Raw genomic sequence first — 20,558 nt, 5'->3', positions numbered from 1 at the left:
TAACTGTTGGACTGGTTTTACAGAAGATAGCAGCTGGTCTAAAAGGAAACCATACGACTTGCTGCTCCTTTAGAAGAACACTGGTGGGTGTTAAGCCTCAGGAGAGGACTCTTTGCTATCTGTGCCGACGGGGTAGGAATCTGGATGCAGAGGCTGGAAGGAAACTGCTGAGCAGCCTAGCAGATCCCTTGAGGTGAAGGATTGAGGGAGAGGGACCTTGAGTTCCAGTGCAGAGGACATTCACCCTCAGCCCAGACAGAGCTTTTATGTCTCACCCGTTAAAAAAAGAAAAACACAACAATATCAGCTTTCTGTCTTCACACGAGGAGGCTGCACTGATACAGTAACAACTGAAGTCAGGATTATTTCCAAGTTATACCTGATGCATTCACGATCTGACTTGGCTCCCATGAAATACATATCTAAAATAAGCAGTCATTTTTTAAATTTTGGCCTCAGTATCAAAAGTCAGCTTTGGATCACAACAAGTTAGAAAATATAAAACTATATATTGGATTTGTGTTGTAAGCCAAATGCAAATTATTACTTTTCTTCATTTTCAGTTACCTCTGGCTATTTAATCCACCCTCCACTAATTCTCCTCTGCGTTATTGGTCTGGAATTTAGTCTACATGATGAGAATCATTTAGTTGATAGCACTTTAAACTCATCTATAAACAGCTTTTGATGACTAATATGCATTTTTCTGTTCCTGCAATAAATTTGTTTCAAGCAAAAGGAGACTGTTTGGAAACAACACCTTAAATTTCCTGATAAATCAACTACTTAATATTTAATTTCAAATCATACTGGGAAAACAAATTAATTTTTTTCTCAGGCTAACATCTGAAGGGAAAAAAGTAAGATAGCTGCGGAATTATAGAAGCAGTATTATTCTGATATGAAATATGTTTTCTTAAGCCATAAGGAGAATGATTTTATGTGTTGTTTACATTTTTCTATCTAAAAACATAGCCACTTTGGATTAATTTAATTTTAATTCCTACATGGCCTCTGCAAATAAAGAGAATGAATAACCAATTGGAAAATGCCTTTGCTTATCCCCAGCTCTGAAAGTAATTCATTATTTAAAATATTACCATTAAAAATGAACCATTTCCGCAGATAAGATGAAACAGGTGATTTTTTTTACAGGCATCCTTACAACTCTGGAAAATGCGAATGTCTGTTTACTGGCAAGCTTTTGAGAGGTATCCTTAGTAATATACACACAAAGAAACATCACAGATGTCTCCTGTCCTACATTTTTCATGCCACTGTCACGCTAAATGGCATTAGACCTTATCATACCTTTCTTTTAGAGTCTTCTTTTTATGCTATATATAGTCCCAACTTGCTTCTGCGGCTCAAAGCAAAGGAGCTTCCCTGTTTCACCGTTGCTTCTCCTGTTCTGCGTTACAAGACAGCGCTACTGCCACTTAATGATACTGGATTTACACTGCTGCTCCATCCTGCCCAAGGACAGAGCGTGTAAGTGCCCTGTTCAGCCTCATTTAAAACAATCCAGCCCACAGCGGTTGTACTGAGCGTGTTTTGTGTTACTGTCAGCAGCTCCATCACTGGTACGGTCTTACATGGCTGCCTGCGTTTGAACCAGGGAAAAACTTCTCAAGGAGTAACAAACACAATCTGGAGCAGAAGCTAGAGGCTGAGGAGTCCTGTCAAACCGAAATGTTATTTCCTCAGCTGCCCACAAAGGCAAAACCTGTGATTAGAGAGGGTTCCTGATGCAGGTGTGCTGTGCTGTGGGTACGCATGCAGCACCGGTAATGGGGAGATGGTGCAAGTACAATTGACATCCAAGAGGAGCAGCCATTCTAAACCCCACCATTCAGGTCATTTGGCTGATCACTCCTCTCCCTGAGCTTTCTCATCATTCTTGGGATCTCTGTTTTAGCTAAACCACACAGCAGAGAATTGCATTAACTAAAATAGTTCTTCAAGGAGACACGAAATTAAAGCGAACTGAAGACTGAGCTAGAGCTTGACATTAATATTTTCAAGACGTAATGACTCAGCTCAGTCTTATCACAATTCTGTTGCAAACTCAAACTTTCATCTTTGTTTCTGCTGACTCCACGCAAAGGATTTTGCTACTAAAATGGAATCATTTTCTGATGCAGGTCCTTACTTCATGCCAGTTAAGCTTCTATGCCAGTGGAATTACAGGATTGTCTATGCTGTTGTGAGTATATTAGGAAAATGTACAAGATATTTATTCCTCACAAGATACCAAAGTGGTTCAAAATGACGTTATGTACTAAGTGAGGTCCAACCCCAACATTAGTACCGTACTTGGTGGCATGTGCTCTGTGCCATGCGATGGGGCTGGTTTTATTATTTTATAGGACTTCCCTACCACAGGGAGAGTGCCTCCACCTCTGCCAACTACCAGCTGATAATCCTTGCAGCAACGTTTTTTCATTTATATATGCAAGACTATCATACATAAAAGCCTACAACATTCTGTTGATAATTTTAAATAAAATCCCCTTTCCTTGGAAGTCAGTCAGTACTCTGAGCGCTTTTGGCACTCTATCTAAAGGTTGAGATGCAGGTAATACTTTTAGCTTTCAGACGAACTCAAAGAGTCTTATTCATTCTAAGAGGCTGTTTGTGCTCATGTACAGGAAGTACAAGTGATTCATGGCTTTAGTCCACTCAGGCTCCTTTACAACAATACCTACCGTACAGAAGCATGGTTTCTTGATGTACTGAATTTTTCCCTCTTCAATAGTCTGATTTAACTGGTATAATTTGACTGGTGTGATTGCTGGGCTTTCTGTTTAGCGAAATACAAGTACAGATCATGCATTTTAGTAATTCAGAGCATTTTTAACTCAGATATACACTCTTTTAAGAAGCACTTAAGTTATTATTGAGTTAAATACTAAATGCAAAAAAATAATTTTTTTAGCTTACTAGCTGGAATTGATGCAAAGATGGAGTTTTTCAGCTGTTTTGCAGAGTTGCACTGATTAGTTTGTCGGAGTTCAATCAGGCAAGTCCTCCACATTCCTATAACAGTGCTCCTATTCTCTTTTATAGTTTTGCCCCATTCTCTCTTGATAAATTAAAAGATGGTGCTAAAGATCCCTGTTTATCAACAGGACTTCTATTTTAAGTAAGGAAGGGGGATTTTCACAAACCCAAGCAATAATTTTCCAGTCTAAAAGTTGTATCCTTATCATTGAGGATTATCATCCATCCTCAATGAGATCCATCATCTACAAGTTTCCTTATTATTTGATAAGTAAAAGAAGTGTCAACATTATTTCTTTCTGGAACTTTGAAAAATTTATTTCTTTGTGCAAAACAGCTGGTGCCGTCACAGTCTACGACCTTCTGTGCCATATCCCAAACATCTGACAGGTTAGCTCTGATCAGTAGCCTGCCCTCCCATAGTCTTTTCTTTTATCTTCATGAAAGCAACTATCCCCTTAAGCACTTTTTATGGTGAATAAAACTGATTACAGGATAGGCAGGGACTACAGAGTATTTATGTAACATCTCTGAATATTTCTTAATAGTCCTGTACTTCTTCAGTAGCTTCTTATTAAGGCATGAAATCATTTGACACTTTGCCTGGTTATCAAACAACAGGAGATAATCTATGAAAACATCGTTCTTGATTATTGCTACACTTCAGTGACACAGTTGTTAAGATTGCTTCAGAAATAAAACTTCCTTTTGGGAATTGAGAGTCAATCAGCTGCCAGTCATGTCTTACAGTAACTTAAGCCATGGAGTTAGTTCCTCTTAAAGGCTTGTATTTCATACTGGTGTCACATTCAGTTAAATATATCCATTCAAAACAGATACTTGTCAGTTATTCAGTTGTTGAAAAGTAACTGTAATGCCGATCATATTTCTGCTCAAATTAACATGGTTCAATATTTGCAGTATTTTGTGGTCAGATTATAGAGACAGCTGGAGGAGCATATACCAAAATGCCTTCAGATAGCTTTAGTTCTCTGATTTAGTTTCTTCAATGACATAATTTCAATTCATTTTAGCTAGTAATAACATTGCACCATATGATACTGTGTTAAATGTTGGGCTTGATCTCCTTTATCTTTACGAATGCATAAGCATAAAGCATATAAAACATAAGAAAAGGATAAAAGGGGATGATAGTTCACAAATTAGCAAGGTTTTGTAGTTAAGGCTATCTGGTTAGCTGTTTTACTATGCAGCCTACACATCCCCAGTGCGAAGCTCATAAGTAGCATCTGCTTTTTGACACAACTTAAAGACGTTGGCCTAAGTTATGCAAAGACTTCAGCCTATGTGTGAGTACGTAGCAAGCATGAAATGGCATCTGAAAAACTGTTACTATTAAGTTGCACATTTTCTATATTGCGCTTTGTATGTTGATAGTGGAGGCTTTTGCATCACCTCCTCACCTTCACTGCGTAGGTTAACGGAGCAGCTTCTGAGAAGCCAGGCAGTGGTACATGGCTCTTGTGACCACTCACCCAGACCGCTTACTCAGGAAGCTCTGTAGAATTGCAATCTTATCTGGTATTCAGAGGGCAAGGCTTAGGTATCATTAATTAAATCAGTTAGAGTAAAATTTTTTTGTCTTAACTTGTGTTCTCCAGTCCCATTTTTTGTCTCTGTGGAGAAGGAAGTAGCAGCAGCAGGAGGCTGGAAGCCTGGCTCTGCCCTTGGGGCAGAACGGTTCCTCTCCGCACCTACCATAGATGCTTCACTCTGCTTCTCACAAGAGAACACCTTTAATAGTCTGTATTTCTCCTTGCCTTGTCCCAGGCAAAAGATTATACGAGGATTTCTTTTCATGAACAAAATGTTTGCTTATGTTCAAAAGGAATAAAACAATTCCTCCATGATTCTTCTTCATTGTGCCATTGAATTTAGCCTTGTTTCACAGCGGTACCTATACAATACCAATATTACATATAACCCTGTGAACTCATTTAGGGAACATCTTGTTGAACGAGCTGGGATGTTTCATTCTCGGCTACAAGCCACTAAGAATAAATCCTATTAAAAGTAATGCAAATTGCTGTCATTAAGAAGATAATCCTGTTTGGCCTACATAGAGTTCACATTTTTCTCTAGCAAAATGTTTCAGATTCTTGGTTCATTCATCAAGAAGCATATAGACTATTCTGCTGATAAATAACACAAGATCTTCTTTTGGCTTTGTACCTGACCTCAAGTTATCATTGTTTTATGCAAAACAACTGTAAACCCTGGAGTCAACCTAGCAGAATTTGTAGGCGAGAGTCACCTGAAGCAGGAATCACTGGTACCCTGTGCAGGTGGTCTGACACTGACCTGAACAAATTTGCACACATTCATTATACCTCACAGTACCCAACACTAATATTATGTTAATTCTAATAAAGTATTATACTGTATATATACTGCATACAGTCATTCATACTGAGATCTTTTGGTGGGGAAATGACAGCAGATCCTATGACAAAAGGTTCTAAACCAACTATTATATGAAGATAGCACAATTTGTCTAAATGCAATCTGAAAGACTGGCATCCCATAATCTCAGCTCACAATCCTAAAAATATCATGCTGTCCTTTCAGAAAGTAATAAAAACCATCACATTATCTCACTCTGAATATTCTAATGGAGGGTTTAGCTTGGAGATGGAATAGATTGAACAGGCAAATTGACAGCAAGTACTTCAAACATCAGTCTGAAAGTCACCATTTTTACAAGAACATTTGGTTTTGTTTGGGAACAGGGGGTTTCAGCTGATGCCCAATGCACACTATTGAATGAAATGTTGAAAGATTACTTTCAGTGACCTGCATAGTTTTCCACGTGTGGTTCAAGATAGCTTTGTATACATTCTTCCTTCTGGTTCCCAGACTTCTCAGGATTCCTGGAAATTCAATTTACATAGCATTAGCAAAAAATCGTATGTGCAAAGAGCATACTGAATTGAACATAATATATAATATTTCTGTATATGGATGAAAGTGTAATGCCTTTCTAGCTGTTTATTAATATTTTAAAATCTGTCTAATTACAGCAATGCCAATAGTAATTATCAAATTTATTTACTAATTCTTTGATTCTCTTCAGGCTACAACATGTCTCTTAGAAAAATGCCTGAGCTACTAGTCATAAGCATTTTTAGAAAAAATGAATTATTAAAATTCCCTGTCATAACAGTGCAAGTACCAAAGGGAGAGCACACAGTGCAAGTACCAAAGGGAGAGCACACAGGCAAGACCAAACACGGATTCACAAAGGGGAGGTTGTGCTTGACCAGCATGATGTCATTCTACGATGAAATGACTGACTTGGTAGATGAGGGGAGAGCCGTCAATATTGTCTGCCTGGACTTTGGTAAGGCTGTCTCCCATAATATCTTCACAGAGAAGCTCATGGGCTGGATGAACAGACAGGTAGAGTTAAAACTACCTGTACAGCTAGTTCCAGAGGGTGGAGATTTGTGCTACGATGTGTTGTTGGAGGCCAGTAGTTAGCGGCGTACCCCAGGGTGCACAGGGTACTGTTCAATATTATCTGCATGATGGTGTAGAGTGTACTCTCAATGAGTTCGCTGATGATACAAAACTGGGAGGAGTGGCTGATACACTGCAGGGTTGTGCTGCCTTCCAGCAAGACCTTTACAGGCTGGATAAACGGGCTGACAGGCACCTCCTGAAGTTCAACAAGGGGAAGTGCGAAGTCTTGCACCTGGAGAGGAAAAACCTCAGGTGCAAGTACATGCTGGGGGCCAATAAGCTGGAAAGCAAAAAAGGACCTGGGGATCCTGGTGGATACCATGGTGACCATGAGCCAACGATGTGCCATTGTGGCACAGGCTAATGGTAACCTGGGCTGCATTGGGAGGAGTGCTGTCAACATGTTAAGGGAGGTGATCTTTCCCTTCTACTCAGCACTGGTAGTACTGTGGCCAGTTCTGGACTCCGCAGTGTAAGAGAGACATGGACATACTGCAGAGAGTCTAATGAAGGGCCATGAGAATGATTAAGGAACTGCAGATCTCTCCTGTGAGTAAAGGCTGAGAGGTCTGGGACTGTTCTGCTTAAGAGAAGAGATGGCTTGGGGGGGAACATGAAACTGTAGACTCTGACTAGTCATCAAATAGAAAAATTTTTACTGCAGCCTTCAAGGATTTGTTCTTGGCCTCAGGTGGTTTCATTTTTTTATCAGTGACTTGGGCGAAAAAAAATAACAATTGAGAAAGTTTACAGGGATTGAAGCAGCAGTAAATAATGAGGCTGACAGGTCACTGATAGAATTTGGATTGTGTTTTTGAGCAGGAACAAGCAAACAATCTGCATTTCTGTTCAGTTTATTGGCTCACACTTAAAGATCAGGAGCTCGGTACTAATGAGCAATCACTCCGATGATGACTTACTGTCCTGGTGATCAGCCAGGCACCAGTTCCCAGTGCATAAGTGTGTCTGAAGGGGCCAAAAGAAATAATCTTCAGTATTTAAACAAAGCCATGTGGAAGAGGACTATAGAGACCATCTCACTTGCACATTTGGTATGGATGTGACTGCCACCATAACACTGTGACCAATTTTTGGCCCAGTAAGTGTTGGAAAATTGATCAAGATTTAGAGAAGCGAACAGCAGCACTTAAATTTATGAAAAGACTATTAAGCCTGAAAGGCTAGAGGAACTCTTTTATTTGAGGCTATTGCTTAGTGCCATTCAGGGGGAAAAAAATTATTTAGCTGAAAGATCATTCTGGTATAGGTCAGCAGAAGGGCTGATGAAACAGCAACTCTACCAAAATCCCTTGATGGGTTGGTGTGTTTACATGGAGGGTTAGGAATGTAGTGTCTTAGTGCTGGGGCCCTGTTGGAGTGAATGGTTCTGCACCAGCCAAAGCTTGTAAGGACACTCTAAATTAAAGAAAGCATCCCATGACTGGGCCCCTCGATGCTATCACTGCTCTGCAGTGCCAGGTGAACAAAAGAAACAGAGAAGGTCAGATTAGATAATGATTTTAGAGTCTTTGTGCTTATCTGAACCATAGGTTTATCATTCCCTACTTTAATAATTTGTATCAGCAGAATTATTTTCTAATCTCATTAGAACAAAATGTCCTAAAACATTTAATATTTCACATGTCTAGTCAAGTATCCATTCCTGGGGAAACTGTATTTTTCCATAAAATTTCAGCACTAAGTCTAGAAGTGCACCAGCTTGATAAAATGAGGATGGGGGAAAATCTTAATTAAATTTCTCCATTAAAATAACTTAATCTCTAGGGAGGGGGTTGCTGAGGTTTAGACAACACAGTAAACAAAAGGGCAAAGCCATCGCTGTTTGTTAGCTTGGAAATAGCAAAAATGCAAAAGATAACATTTGTGATGCAGTAACCCACTGCAAACAATGCTGCATTTTCTGAGGCACTTCACATGCAGGCTGCCTTCCAATCAGCACAAGCCAGATGAAGTTTTGAGCGCTAAATATTACCTGGTGTAATGATTTTGCACAGTAATTGACCTCCTGCCACGTGTCACTAATACAGTGTCCTTTCCCCTAGCTGTGGCCTATAATAGAAGTTTTTAGAAGAATATTAACCTGACTGTATATTATTTTCTGGTTCATTAAATATAATAGCAGTTCTGGCAAAGCCTTTAGTTGATGAGAGAGGTTTGACCTCCACAAGAAAACGTCACAATACTAGATGCTGTATCCTTATCTAATTTACTTAGAGCCAATACAGTTTTGAGTAGAGACATTAGATGGCAAAACTACAAAGCACAATTTATAATTTAAAGTCTATAAAATTCTCCCAGTTCTCAGCTTTACCTCTGCTGGCAAACACTCCCACAATCCCAAAAATCTTTAATGGGTTCTCTTTTGCAAGTAGGCCGTAGGCGCCTCTTCTCCTGCCATTAGTACAAACTATTTTCTTGTTAAACGGTGCTCTTTTGCTGTGAGGATTCCTCGGGAGAAATAAGCACATCACTCTCTTGCTGGCTTCATTCCCATATGTAAGGAAGACCCTATAAAACAAAAAGGTTCAGGTGTCTGTTTTCAATGCCTCATCCAGCTTTAAAGCATCTGCTGTTGCCCTTAGAGTATCTCTTTCAGGCCATTTGTCACTGTCCTAGTTTGACTGGCAGTGACAGTTAACCTTTGTTTAGCACCCCGCAGATATTTACTTAGTACTTCAATATATTTTCCTTTGCGTACTAATAAAATACCTACATTTACAGAAGACCTTTTATCCCAAAGGACTTCAACAATCTCTGCAAGCTATAAATTTACAACAGTATTGCACATGTAATGTATCTTTTTGCTTAGTACAAAAGACAGTAGCCAAAATTTTGGAATTCTGATGTTTTAACGAATGACTGCCAAACACAGAATTAAAGCAGAGGAACGTGCATTTGGGGGAGTGTTAGTCTAGGGCACAGAGCTTGGTTCAACTCCCTGCTGAACCCAAACCCACAAAACTGGCACAGGTGTCCTATGTGACTCGGGAAGGTGCTAATGGTCAGAGCCACAAAGCACATGGGCACCTGATGTGGGACTTCAGTGCAACTGCACCACTTCATCTCAATATTGCAGACTTCAAAGCTATGCCTGGCTCCGTAGGCAACAGTAAAGCTATCAACACCTGCATTTTTGTGTTTCTGATGATGATAAAAAAAAAAAATCAATAATGCTAATATCATACATACCCGTGCGCAATATTCAAACTTCAACCGTGCTGCCCAGACTGAAAAATTTTGTGCTTATCTCACCCACTCAGGACTCCCAGAAGAACCATCCATGTCCTTCTCAGGCCCAATCCATTGGCTAGGTTTAGGTCAAGCTAAACGCAGAGTGGCAGCAGAGTTTAGTTCACTACTAAACACAGTATTACAGCTGCAGCAGGATCAATCCTGGTTCTGATTCGTGGTCCTGGCAGTAGCTGGCAGAGGTGGGTGAGGAGGAGAGTGTGTTGATTTCAATCCGGTCACAGATGAGTGTGAAAATGAGAGCAAGAGGAATGAGAACTTTCCTCCAGCTTTCCTTTTGGTCAATGTAGGGACTAGTGTCACTGAGGCGAAAGACAGCCTAAAACTTCATCCTCCTTCTTCCTGAGCAGGCATGGTAACTGTTGGACTGGTTTTACAGAAGATAGCAGCTGGTCTAAAAGGAAACCATACGACTTGCTGCTCCTTTAGAAGAACACTGGTGGGTGTTAAGCCTCAGGAGAGGACTCTTTGCTATCTGTGCCGACGGGGTAGGAATCTGGATGCAGAGGCTGGAAGGAAACTGCTGAGCAGCCTAGCAGATCCCTTGAGGTGAAGGATTGAGGGAGAGGGACCTTGAGTTCCAGTGCAGAGGACATTCACCCTCAGCCCAGACAGAGCTTTTATGTCTCACCCGTTAAAAAAAGAAAAACACAACAATATCAGCTTTCTGTCTTCACACGAGGAGGCTGCACTGATACAGTAACAACTGAAGTCAGGATTATTTCCAAGTTATACCTGATGCATTCACGATCTGACTTGGCTCCCATGAAATACATATCTAAAATAAGCAGTCATTTTTTAAATTTTGGCCTCAGTATCAAAAGTCAGCTTTGGATCACAACAAGTTAGAAAATATAAAACTATATATTGGATTTGTGTTGTAAGCCAAATGCAAATTATTACTTTTCTTCATTTTCAGTTACCTCTGGCTATTTAATCCACCCTCCACTAATTCTCCTCTGCGTTATTGGTCTGGAATTTAGTCTACATGATGAGAATCATTTAGTTGATAGCACTTTAAACTCATCTATAAACAGCTTTTGATGACTAATATGCATTTTTCTGTTCCTGCAATAAATTTGTTTCAAGCAAAAGGAGACTGTTTGGAAACAACACCTTAAATTTCCTGATAAATCAACTACTTAATATTTAATTTCAAATCATACTGGGAAAACAAATTAATTTTTTTCTCAGGCTAACATCTGAAGGGAAAAAAGTAAGATAGCTGCGGAATTATAGAAGCAGTATTATTCTGATATGAAATATGTTTTCTTAAGCCATAAGGAGAATGATTTTATGTGTTGTTTACATTTTTCTATCTAAAAACATAGCCACTTTGGATTAATTTAATTTTAATTCCTACATGGCCTCTGCAAATAAAGAGAATGAATAACCAATTGGAAAATGCCTTTGCTTATCCCCAGCTCTGAAAGTAATTCATTATTTAAAATATTACCATTAAAAATGAACCATTTCCGCAGATAAGATGAAACAGGTGATTTTTTTTACAGGCATCCTTACAACTCTGGAAAATGCGAATGTCTGTTTACTGGCAAGCTTTTGAGAGGTATCCTTAGTAATATACACACAAAGAAACATCACAGATGTCTCCTGTCCTACATTTTTCATGCCACTGTCACGCTAAATGGCATTAGACCTTATCATACCTTTCTTTTAGAGTCTTCTTTTTATGCTATATATAGTCCCAACTTGCTTCTGCGGCTCAAAGCAAAGGAGCTTCCCTGTTTCACCGTTGCTTCTCCTGTTCTGCGTTACAAGACAGCGCTACTGCCACTTAATGATACTGGATTTACACTGCTGCTCCATCCTGCCCAAGGACAGAGCGTGTAAGTGCCCTGTTCAGCCTCATTTAAAACAATCCAGCCCACAGCGGTTGTACTGAGCGTGTTTTGTGTTACTGTCAGCAGCTCCATCACTGGTACGGTCTTACATGGCTGCCTGCGTTTGAACCAGGGAAAAACTTCTCAAGGAGTAACAAACACAATCTGGAGCAGAAGCTAGAGGCTGAGGAGTCCTGTCAAACCGAAATGTTATTTCCTCAGCTGCCCACAAAGGCAAAACCTGTGATTAGAGAGGGTTCCTGATGCAGGTGTGCTGTGCTGTGGGTACGCATGCAGCACCGGTAATGGGGAGATGGTGCAAGTACAATTGACATCCAAGAGGAGCAGCCATTCTAAACCCCACCATTCAGGTCATTTGGCTGATCACTCCTCTCCCTGAGCTTTCTCATCATTCTTGGGATCTCTGTTTTAGCTAAACCACACAGCAGAGAATTGCATTAACTAAAATAGTTCTTCAAGGAGACACGAAATTAAAGCGAACTGAAGACTGAGCTAGAGCTTGACATTAATATTTTCAAGACGTAATGACTCAGCTCAGTCTTATCACAATTCTGTTGCAAACTCAAACTTTCATCTTTGTTTCTGCTGACTCCACGCAAAGGATTTTGCTACTAAAATGGAATCATTTTCTGATGCAGGTCCTTACTTCATGCCAGTTAAGCTTCTATGCCAGTGGAATTACAGGATTGTCTATGCTGTTGTGAGTATATTAGGAAAATGTACAAGATATTTATTCCTCACAAGATACCAAAGTGGTTCAAAATGACGTTATGTACTAAGTGAGGTCCAACCCCAACATTAGTACCGTACTTGGTGGCATGTGCTCTGTGCCATGCGATGGGGCTGGTTTTATTATTTTATAGGACTTCCCTACCACAGGGAGAGTGCCTCCACCTCTGCCAACTACCAGCTGATAATCCTTGCAGCAACGTTTTTTCATTTATATATGCAAGACTATCATACATAAAAGCCTACAACATTCTGTTGATAATTTTAAATAAAATCCCCTTTCCTTGGAAGTCAGTCAGTACTCTGAGCGCTTTTGGCACTCTATCTAAAGGTTGAGATGCAGGTAATACTTTTAGCTTTCAGACGAACTCAAAGAGTCTTATTCATTCTAAGAGGCTGTTTGTGCTCATGTACAGGAAGTACAAGTGATTCATGGCTTTAGTCCACTCAGGCTCCTTTACAACAATACCTACCGTACAGAAGCATGGTTTCTTGATGTACTGAATTTTTCCCTCTTCAATAGTCTGATTTAACTGGTATAATTTGACTGGTGTGATTGCTGGGCTTTCTGTTTAGCGAAATACAAGTACAGATCATGCATTTTAGTAATTCAGAGCATTTTTAACTCAGATATACACTCTTTTAAGAAGCACTTAAGTTATTATTGAGTTAAATACTAAATGCAAAAAAATAATTTTTTTAGCTTACTAGCTGGAATTGATGCAAAGATGGAGTTTTTCAGCTGTTTTGCAGAGTTGCACTGATTAGTTTGTCGGAGTTCAATCAGGCAAGTCCTCCACATTCCTATAACAGTGCTCCTATTCTCTTTTATAGTTTTGCCCCATTCTCTCTTGATAAATTAAAAGATGGTGCTAAAGATCCCTGTTTATCAACAGGACTTCTATTTTAAGTAAGGAAGGGGGATTTTCACAAACCCAAGCAATAATTTTCCAGTCTAAAAGTTGTATCCTTATCATTGAGGATTATCATCCATCCTCAATGAGATCCATCATCTACAAGTTTCCTTATTATTTGATAAGTAAAAGAAGTGTCAACATTATTTCTTTCTGGAACTTTGAAAAATTTATTTCTTTGTGCAAAACAGCTGGTGCCGTCACAGTCTACGACCTTCTGTGCCATATCCCAAACATCTGACAGGTTAGCTCTGATCAGTAGCCTGCCCTCCCATAGTCTTTTCTTTTATCTTCATGAAAGCAACTATCCCCTTAAGCACTTTTTATGGTGAATAAAACTGATTACAGGATAGGCAGGGACTACAGAGTATTTATGTAACATCTCTGAATATTTCTTAATAGTCCTGTACTTCTTCAGTAGCTTCTTATTAAGGCATGAAATCATTTGACACTTTGCCTGGTTATCAAACAACAGGAGATAATCTATGAAAACATCGTTCTTGATTATTGCTACACTTCAGTGACACAGTTGTTAAGATTGCTTCAGAAATAAAACTTCCTTTTGGGAATTGAGAGTCAATCAGCTGCCAGTCATGTCTTACAGTAACTTAAGCCATGGAGTTAGTTCCTCTTAAAGGCTTGTATTTCATACTGGTGTCACATTCAGTTAAATATATCCATTCAAAACAGATACTTGTCAGTTATTCAGTTGTTGAAAAGTAACTGTAATGCCGATCATATTTCTGCTCAAATTAACATGGTTCAATATTTGCAGTATTTTGTGGTCAGATTATAGAGACAGCTGGAGGAGCATATACCAAAATGCCTTCAGATAGCTTTAGTTCTCTGATTTAGTTTCTTCAATGACATAATTTCAATTCATTTTAGCTAGTAATAACATTGCACCATATGATACTGTGTTAAATGTTGGGCTTGATCTCCTTTATCTTTACGAATGCATAAGCATAAAGCATATAAAACATAAGAAAAGGATAAAAGGGGATGATAGTTCACAAATTAGCAAGGTTTTGTAGTTAAGGCTATCTGGTTAGCTGTTTTACTATGCAGCCTACACATCCCCAGTGCGAAGCTCATAAGTAGCATCTGCTTTTTGACACAACTTAAAGACGTTGGCCTAAGTTATGCAAAGACTTCAGCCTATGTGTGAGTACGTAGCAAGCATGAAATGGCATCTGAAAAACTGTTACTATTAAGTTGCACATTTTCTATATTGCGCTTTGTATGTTGATAGTGGAGGCTTTTGCATCACCTCCTCACCTTCACTGCGTAGGTTAACGGAGCAGCTTCTGAGAAGCCAGGCAGTGGTACATGGCTCTTGTGACCACTCACCCAGACCGCTTACTCAGGAAGCTCTGTAGAATTGCAATCTTATCTGGTATTCAGAGGGCAAGGCTTAGGTATCATTAATTAAATCAGTTAGAGTAAAATTTTTTTGTCTTAACTTGTGTTCTCCAGTCCCATTTTTTGTCTCTGTGGAGAAGGAAGTAGCAGCAGCAGGAGGCTGGAAGCCTGGCTCTGCCCTTGGGGCAGAACGGTTCCTCTCCGCACCTACCATAGATGCTTCACTCTGCTTCTCACAAGAGAACACCTTTAATAGTCTGTATTTCTCCTTGCCTTGTCCCAGGCAAAAGATTATACGAGGATTTCTTTTCATGAACAAAATGTTTGCTTATGTTCAAAAGGAATAAAACAATTCCTCCATGATTCTTCTTCATTGTGCCATTGAATTTAGCCTTGTTTCACAGCGGTACCTATACAATACCAATATTACATATAACCCTGTGAACTCATTTAGGGAACATCTTGTTGAACGAGCTGGGATGTTTCATTCTCGGCTACAAGCCACTAAGAATAAATCCTATTAAAAGTAATGCAAATTGCTGTCATTAAGAAGATAATCCTGTTTGGCCTACATAGAGTTCACATTTTTCTCTAGCAAAATGTTTCAGATTCTTGGTTCATTCATCAAGAAGCATATAGACTATTCTGCTGATAAATAACACAAGATCTTCTTTTGGCTTTGTACCTGACCTCAAGTTATCATTGTTTTATGCAAAACAACTGTAAACCCTGGAGTCAACCTAGCAGAATTTGTAGGCGAGAGTCACCTGAAGCAGGAATCACTGGTACCCTGTGCAGGTGGTCTGACACTGACCTGAACAAATTTGCACACATTCATTATACCTCACAGTACCCAACACTAATATTATGTTAATTCTAATAAAGTATTATACTGTATATATACTGCATACAGTCATTCATACTGAGATCTTTTGGTGGGGAAATGACAGCAGATCCTATGACAAAAGGTTCTAAACCAACTATTATATGAAGATAGCACAATTTGTCTAAATGCAATCTGAAAGACTGGCATCCCATAATCTCAGCTCACAATCCTAAAAATATCATGCTGTCCTTTCAGAAAGTAATAAAAACCATCACATTATCTCACTCTGAATATTCTAATGGAGGGTTTAGCTTGGAGATGGAATAGATTGAACAGGCAAATTGACAGCAAGTACTTCAAACATCAGTCTGAAAGTCACCATTTTTACAAGAACATTTGGTTTTGTTTGGGAACAGGGGGTTTCAGCTGATGCCCAATGCACACTATTGAATGAAATGTTGAAAGATTACTTTCAGTGACCTGCATAGTTTTCCACGTGTGGTTCAAGATAGCTTTGTATACATTCTTCCTTCTGGTTCCCAGACTTCTCAGGATTCCTGGAAATTCAATTTACATAGCATTAGCAAAAAATCGTATGTGCAAAGAGCATACTGAATTGAACATAATATATAATATTTCTGTATATGGATGAAAGTGTAATGCCTTTCTAGCTGTTTATTAATATTTTAAAATCTGTCTAATTACAGCAATGCCAATAGTAATTATCAAATTTATTTACTAATTCTTTGATTCTCTTCAGGCTACAACATGTCTCTTAGAAAAATGCCTGAGCTACTAGTCATAAGCATTTTTAGAAAAAATGAATTATTAAAATTCCCTGTCATAACAGTGCAAGTACCAAAGGGAGAGCACACAGTGCAAGTACCAAAGGGAGAGCACACAGGCAAGACCAAACACGGATTCACAAAGGGGAGGTTGTGCTTGACCAGCATGATGTCATTCTACGATGAAATGACTGACTTGGTAGATGAGGGGAGAGCCGTCAATATTGTCTGCCTGGACTTTGGTAAGGCTGTCTCCCATAATATCTTCACAGAGAAGCTCATGGGCTGGATGAACAGACAGGTAGAGTTAAAACTACCTGTACAGCTAGTTCCAGAGGGTGGAGATTTGTGCTACGATGTGTTGTTGGAGGCCAGTAGTTAGCGGCGTACCCCAGGGTGCACAGGGTACTGTTCAATATTATCTGCATGATGGTGTAGAGTGTACTCTCAATGAGTTCGCTGATGATACAAAACTGGGAGGAGTGGCTGATACACTGCAGGGTTGTGCTGCCTTCCAGCAAGACCTTTACAGGCTGGATAAACGGGCTGACAGGCACCTCCTGAAGTTCAACAAGGGGAAGTGCGAAGTCTTGCACCTGGAGAGGAAAAACCTCAGGTGCAAGTACATGCTGGGGGCCAATAAGCTGGAAAGCAAAAAAGGACCTGGGGATCCTGGTGGATACCATGGTGACCATGAGCCAACGATGTGCCATTGTGGCACAGGCTAATGGTAACCTGGGCTGCATTGGGAGGAGTGCTGTCAACATGTTAAGGGAGGTGATCTTTCCCTTCTACTCAGCACTGGTAGTACTGTGGCCAGTTCTGGACTCCGCAGTGTAAGAGAGACATGGACATACTGCAGAGAGTCTAATGAAGGGCCATGAGAATGATTAAGGAACTGCAGATCTCTCCTGTGAGTAAAGGCTGAGAGGTCTGGGACTGTTCTGCTTAAGAGAAGAGATGGCTTGGGGGGGAACTCATCAATGTGTATAAATATCTGAAGGGAGGATTTAAAGAAGACAGAGCCAGGCTCTTTTTAGAGATGGCCGGTGACATAAGCCAGAGTCAAAGCGCACAAACTGAAACATAGGAACTGCAGGCTGAACATCACCTGAATGTGACTGAGTTAAGGCCCAGCACAGTTTGGTCAGGGAGATTGTGGAGTCTCCACATTCAAAAGCTGTTTGGATACGGTGCTGTGCAACCTGCTCTATCGTGGCCCTGCTTGAGCAGGGAGGTTAGACAAGATGATCTCCAGAGGTCTCTTCCAACACGAACCATTCTGTGATTCTGTGAACCAGAACTTTATTACGATGGTCAGAGACAGTCAAGAGAACAGAGTTGTAATGACTTCTGCAAAAACTAAGTATTTTACCCAGTGACTGTGATGCTGACAGTATTGCATTTCTCACTGGCTGGATTGAGGCAGTCCCAGAAGCAGTGGGAAGCTCAGACTCATGTGTTCTGCCTCCTAGTAGAGCCTACACTGTCCATACCTGTACAGACCTCGGTCAAAACACCAAGTAAAAATTTTTACTTGAGTCATTTATTTATAGAGTTGAGATAAACGTCTGAGGATAACAGACATAGCTTCCCATGCCATGATGTATGTTTCTTTAATGACATCAGTTGTTATAAATGACAACTTTCTTGTTTTCCTCACATTTTGTTTATTTAACAGATGGTCACATTCTTAAAGATCTGATCCTCAATGCTCCCTTCTATAGATGTAACCTCTATCATCACTGTCATCTTTTTCTTCCAGTGAGGCTGTTTGCAGAGTTGGGATCTCTTTGCATCAAGTGTTGCATATTTTGTTATGTTTTAGGGTCAGAAAGAAAAAAATATGTTTTTTCCACAGTTGGTAATAATCTCTCAGTAGAGCAGATTTCAATGTATCTTGCCAATGTTTCCTACTAATTCCAAGTGTCTGAAGTGATAACTCACCATTAAACGATCTTTGACATTATTTCATTAAAGTAGTAGTTATTTCCATCAAGGAATATTCCTAATTCCATTTTCCTTTCCATTAGTTCCGAGATATAAGATACATGAAGTCCCACCTCCATTCAAGATGACAGTAATTTCAGCCCCTATAGCAAGGTTCTTTTGTCATTTCCAAAAAAGCAACGTAAAACAAATTAACAGTGAGGAAGAAGACTCTATAAAATTAATAACTCATAACAAATTTATTTTCAGATATACCACATCAGAATAATAATTTGCATAATTTCTGCCAACTGTCATTTGCAAATCCCTAGGATGGTTTTCGTCCAACTGTGATCATAACAAACCTTTCCATCTGTGTATTTTTCTATGAGAAATCTTCATCAGAATTGTTACCAAAAGGCCTTGTGGGCTCAAAAATCTCATCATGGTTCCATCATTCTCATAGGAAAAGTGATACAGAATTTAAGAAAAAGTTATAATTATTCCTTAGGCTTGCTCAGCCATTCCAACAAACAGATCAACTATAATTTTGCTTTGAAAATATAGCAAATTTCATTAAAGCCTTCTAAGTTCTAAAATATGTTTTCTAACACACAAATTATGTGGAACATTTGTCACTTCAAATCTACTCAGTTCCATACAACTTTATAAGTAAGGGTGATTATTCTAAAAAATAATAATTCCACATTTCTATAGCATTTCTATAATATTTTCTGGAGGCTCCGAAAGTTCTCCCCAGAGAGTGACAAATTAAACACATCAGTATTCCAGAAAATATGTTAGCTCCCTTTTGCATGTGGGTGAAATAATGAGGCCGTAAGAAAATATAAGGCATTTACTTAGGTATTTCCATTACCATTTACTAAGGTATTTCTTACTCCTGGCAATAGTTGCCTGTGGTGTTGGATACAGACATACTTGACAAGTGATTTATAGCACAGTCCCAGAGAAAATCCTTGTTAGAATGAGAAAAAGATCTAGATATACTGAATCTCTATTCTGTTTTAACCTTAAAAATATCATTTGACTTTTATTGATGGAATGGGAACAACTATAGCAAATTACAACAAAAGCTTGTATGTAAAGGGAAGATCTTATAGTCTCTTTTGAAACAAAATTCTCAGCGAAATGAAATTCAGGAAAGTACTTCAATGCACATCTGAACCCATCCTTGTTCACAGAAGTTATTTACAAAAGTGAGTCTTTTGGGTTTCCCAGTTCAGTACACAATTCTCCTCTGTTCCAGAAACTTGCAAGTGAGGAGGTAAGCAGAACAAAGGGAAAGAGAATCTTTCCAAGAAACAGGAAGATTTAGGAAGCGAGTAAAGATTATCGGAAAAATGCATCACAGCTTCTTTTAAAATAAGCCATCTTTTAAAGTAGGCCATCTAATAAAAATGTGCATTTTCCTACTTTCAGACTGAAATGCACACTTCAAAAGGAAAACATTTAAGCAAGTTTTAAACTTTAAGAGTGTGCCTAATTGAGGTACTGAGTTAAAGGAGAATCAAAGCCCGATATGGGTAGGGAATTCCTTTGCAGGCAATAGGAATTTACTGGAAGAGCGCAAGGACAAACCAAGTGCTCTGAACCAGACAGAAATATTAATCTAAATGAGAGATCTGACTTAATACTTTTATTTATTATTTTCTATGAAGTCAGCCAAGCAAACATTTTCATATCAGGTTTACCTTGCAAATCCAGTAAAACACATTTCTCATGTGAGGCACCTTGCCAGCAGCGGAGCAGTAAGTACCATGCCCTATATCTAAGAGGTAAAGGAGGCACCAGCTAACATCAAGAGGCACCAGTGTCACAGGAGAAGGACATCCAGGCATCAAACAGTTGAGAAACAAATAAATTTATCAGACACCATAGCACACAAGCAGCATCTATCCACATTTTCCAGTGCACTCCTCAGACCAGAAACACATCCCTAATTTAGTGGGAGATGCTACCATTTTTGCCATGTGATAGAGGCACATCTATCTAGTCATGTGTTGATGAAAGGGCTGTGTAGAGAGGGAAAGAAGGAGGCAGGGAACACATCACAGGCTGGCAAAACCGTGAATTCAACCACCATCCCACTCCTTGCTAGTGCCTGCGGGTGCTTGGAAAAGAGGCGGCGGGAATAGGTTGTGGACTGGGAAAACTCTTAGGCAGGCTGGATCCATCTGATGGGTCATACTTTGGGTGAAACAGAGCTAAACTATCAAAGACTTTGAAAAAAACAATCAAGAAACCTACAGGTGTTGCTGAGAAGTTACACGTTTTTTATATGGCAGCTGATCAGAGAGAATACGGAACCTCTTTGTTCCAATAGTAGATAGTATTAAAGTCACGTGTCCAAAACAGCACTAAAATAAATTAATAA

This window comes from Calidris pugnax, unplaced genomic scaffold, assembly GCF_001431845.1.
Source record: "Calidris pugnax isolate Ruff unplaced genomic scaffold, ASM143184v1 scaffold44, whole genome shotgun sequence".
In the NCBI taxonomy this organism is placed as follows: Eukaryota; Metazoa; Chordata; class Aves; order Charadriiformes; family Scolopacidae; genus Calidris; species Calidris pugnax.
This window is presented reverse-complemented; position numbering follows the sequence as displayed.